Source organism: Zea mays, chromosome 2 (genome assembly GCF_902167145.1).
Source record: "Zea mays cultivar B73 chromosome 2, Zm-B73-REFERENCE-NAM-5.0, whole genome shotgun sequence".
Taxonomy (NCBI): Eukaryota; Viridiplantae; Streptophyta; class Magnoliopsida; order Poales; family Poaceae; genus Zea; species Zea mays.
In genome coordinates this window covers 157,355,595-157,359,571 of record NC_050097.1, presented here as the reverse complement: position 1 = coordinate 157,359,571, position 3,977 = coordinate 157,355,595, and positions in this window count along the sequence as shown.

Below are 3,977 nucleotides of genomic sequence, written 5' to 3'. Positions count from 1 at the left end.
TTCATTACCTTCAGGTTACACCTCTACTCTTGTTACAGAAGAAGATCTCTATTCCGAAGCTAAAGCCTCCTGCAATAATCTTTGTCATGCTGAAGACATATGGTTAGTTACATTTTTGAGGACCTTCGGAGGAGGAAGGCCCCCAACAGTAGCCCCTCGCAGTATTGACTTGTTTCTTTGTAACAAATTTAGACTGTGACGTGAACAAAGGCCTTTAGCCGAAGGTCCGAAAAACACCTTCCCTTCGCTAGAATAGTGAATGACAAGGACCTGCGGGACCCACCAAACTGTGGGGCTTTGCACATATAAATAGGAGCTTGCATTGTAAGCATTTCTAGTGTCATTTCTTGCTTTGTCGAGTTTAATTGGATTTCAAGCTTTGGCATTCCAACAACCATCGGCTTAATGTCCGATGAGAAGAAGATTGTTGATCTGGCGCTGTTCGGGTTTTATGAAGCTATGGAAAAAAACCAACGCAGAGAAGATTGCAAACGAGATGCTGGCTGGGATATATGAGAACTCCAGCGATAGTGAAAGTTTCGATGTAGAAAGTGGGAATGAAGATGCTGAAGATCAGCCCTGGAGACCAAGCCATGTTGTCTTCGGGAAATCAACTATTAAGCAAGGGCAAATTGATGCAATGAGGGGAGGTACTTTTGTGATATCTCAATTGTGAGAGCTAGAGGGGAGAATAATTTCCCACTGCCCGAAGCTGACGAAGTGGTAGTTTATAGAAGCTTCATGAAGGCAGGGCTTCAGTTCCCTCTAGATAAATTGCTGGTCGAAGTCCTAAGAACCTTCAAAATTTACCTTCATCAGCTTACTCCCGAAGCTATCATCAAGGTGGGGATCTTTATATGGGCCATGAGGAGCCATTGGACTTGAGCCAAATGCAAAATGTTTCTGCAACATCCATGAGCTGTCTTATGATATGAAAGCTACCGGAAAAGAGCAATATCACAACAACTTCAGTTGTTATAGCTTCGTGCCTCGCTCTGAGGTGAGCTACCCAGTTCCCACATTTCGGAAGAGATGGTCGGAGGCATGGATGCAGGAATGGTTCTACGTGAAGAATGACCTAAGTGAAAGGGAGGATATTAAGGGGATTATTCAACATCCTATATGGTCTTGCTTCGGCATTAGGAGACCATCCACTGCCCTTGGGAATGATATACAAGCATGCCAGGTGACTTTCAATACAGGATGCACTTATATAGGCACAAGGGACTTAGTCCAGGAGCACATTGCTTATAGAGTATGGCCACTTGCAAATGGGTGGGAGATGCCGAAGGAGGCTGCTGCTGGCTCTAGCCAAGGTGGTTTTATCTACCTGAAGTACACCTTCAAATACAGGAGTCAGTTTGATGAGCCAAATGATGACTTGCTAGATGCCATTGAAGCAACCAACGATGAATTGCTTGGAGCCTACTCGAAGGCTGAAGATGATGCCATGACAACGGCCTTCGGGGCTCGAGGCAAGAAAAGGCTGAACAAGGTGTTTGATGTCATTGGATTCGTATATCCAGGTTACTGTTATCCTTCACAAAAGCAAGGAAAGAAAAGAAAGACTGCTACTTCGGTGACTTCTAGCGCGCCGAAGTCAAAGAAGGTTAAAGTTTTGACTCATCGGCCCAAGCGCATTGAAACAGTTGAAGTGCCGAAGCTAGTTGAAGGGTCTGCTTCTATATCTGAGCCAAGTCGCTCTGTGCCTACCGAAGCTAAGACAAGACCGACTGAAGAGCCAAAACTGAAGAAGGCGGTAGAGTAGCTGAAGGCCCTGAGTCCACCACGTGAGATGGAATTGCCGAAGGCGTCAAGGATCCCTGCAACAACTCTGAGGAAGAGGAGAATGGACAGCGTGCTAGACGCTGTCATGGAATCTGTGAAGGCATCAACTCCTGCTTCTGCTGAAGTTCCTAGCTTGGAAGGCGAAATTTTAAAGAAATCTGACGAAACTGGCACTGCGCAAGCTGTTTCTGAGGCTGCACCCTCAATTTTTGCCGAAGCAAGACCTTCGGAGACTGCACCACTAATTTTGGAAAAAGAAGGTGCCCCTGAGAAGTCCAAGTCTCTTGCTTCCGAAGCGCCTGCCAAAGAATTTGAGTTTATTGTGCGACATGCTTCGGGGAAACAATTATCGGAGGAGCAGATTGCCGAAACAAGGCAGTACGCCAAGGATTTAAAGTATCCGCAAGGATCCTTGGTGTACAGCGGCAATGATGAGGATGATTTTCTCTATTGCCTACCAGACAATAAAGAGATCTCTGTCTGTCAGGAAATGATGAAGAACATGGGAGACCCGAAGCTTGAGCTTGGCCTATCTGTAATGTCGAAGGATGATCTTACAGATAGCCTTGCTTATAATAGCTTGAAGGTATATTTTATTGTAAAATTAACTATATTTGTAGCTTTTCTTGCTATCATTATGTTCTCATATATTTTTATTATTAGGGTTTAATTCTAAGTAAGGCTTTAAAGGCCCAAAAGGAAGCAGAAGACGAGAGCTGTCGGATAGCTCTTGGGAATCTTCGGACATAGGTCATTTCACTAAGGAATGAAGCTCTCGAGAAGGATAAAATATTGTTTTCCTTAGTGGATAGGCTGAAAACCAGCGAGGCCAAACTTAGTGCACAAGCCGAAGCTCACAAGGCCGAAGTTGAAGATTTGAAGAAGAAGCTTGCGGAAATGAATGAAAATTTTGAAGTTGCAAATGCGAAGCACGAAATAAGCGAGATTGAAAGATTAAGGATGCAAAAGAATGTCGACGAGCTCCACGACTCCAAAGAAAGATGCTATGAGATATGCTTGGAATGCGCCAAAACTTTAAAGAATAGTTTTACAAAGGTAGGAGCCTATTCTTCCGAGCAAAAATTCATCCGCGGCGACCCCGATGGTGTCGTCTAGTGGATCAGCGGAGAGGACGAAGCGTTTGACGAAATCTTAAGTGATTGGGGGACTTTTGTGCATTCGCTGGGCATGAGGGGTCGCGGCGACCTTAGAGAAAGCCGGTTGTGAGCATGTTAAGGCTGCAGCTCAGCCGGAGTTTGTTTTCTCGGTGGAAGATACTAAGGACCCTTCGGCTGAGGCCTCTTCGTTAGGCGGTAGATTTTACTCCAATGTGTGGATGAAGGGCGGTCGTGAGATGGCTGATGAAGCAATTAGAAAGAATGAAAAAGAATCTCACGACGCTCAAGAAGAAGCTAAGCGAGCCGAAGAAACTACTGAGCGCACAAGGCTCATAGGTACTTTTACTGAGATTCAACTTCGGAGTTTGTTTTTAGCTTCGGAACTAACCAACATATTTTTTATTGCAGCTGAACTTTCACCACCATCGAACCCGTATAATCCCAAAGCTGACCTGGCCAAGAAAGAAGCATTAGACATAATAAGGATCACTAACAAAGCTGTTGACGAAGCCGTCGACAGACTGCTAAATGAAGCTGCCGAAAAAGTGCTGAAGGAAGATTAAATTTTTGTATGCTTGAAAGTGTAATGCTTGTGTATGGCTGTCGTTTTGTGTAAAAAACAAACATCAAGTATTTGTATATACATTAATGTAATATATTTCTTTGTTATGCATGAAACCTTCGTACATACCGTTGTTGAGCCTTCGGCGAAAAAACACCTTCCCTTCTTTTCATGTGTCGCAAAGAAAAAGATTCTCATTATGCCATTGCTGACGAAGATTTACTTCGTATAGGAGTAAATATCTGTCGAAGGCATGACTTGTGTTTTAGTATTTCTTTTCATAATCCGATCAATTCTTTCAAAAGAGCAACTTTCCTTTGTTGCCCCACACTTTTTTGGTGATGCGAATTGATGTATGATGCGATGCTACGCGATATGATATGATGGTATGATGCAGAATGTTATTTTCGCCGAAAGTGAGAAAGCACACAGATATAGACCCATACTATTCATCCCCTTGGGAACGACTTTGGAGTCTCTTCACCTTTTTCTTAGGTGGTATTTCAGCT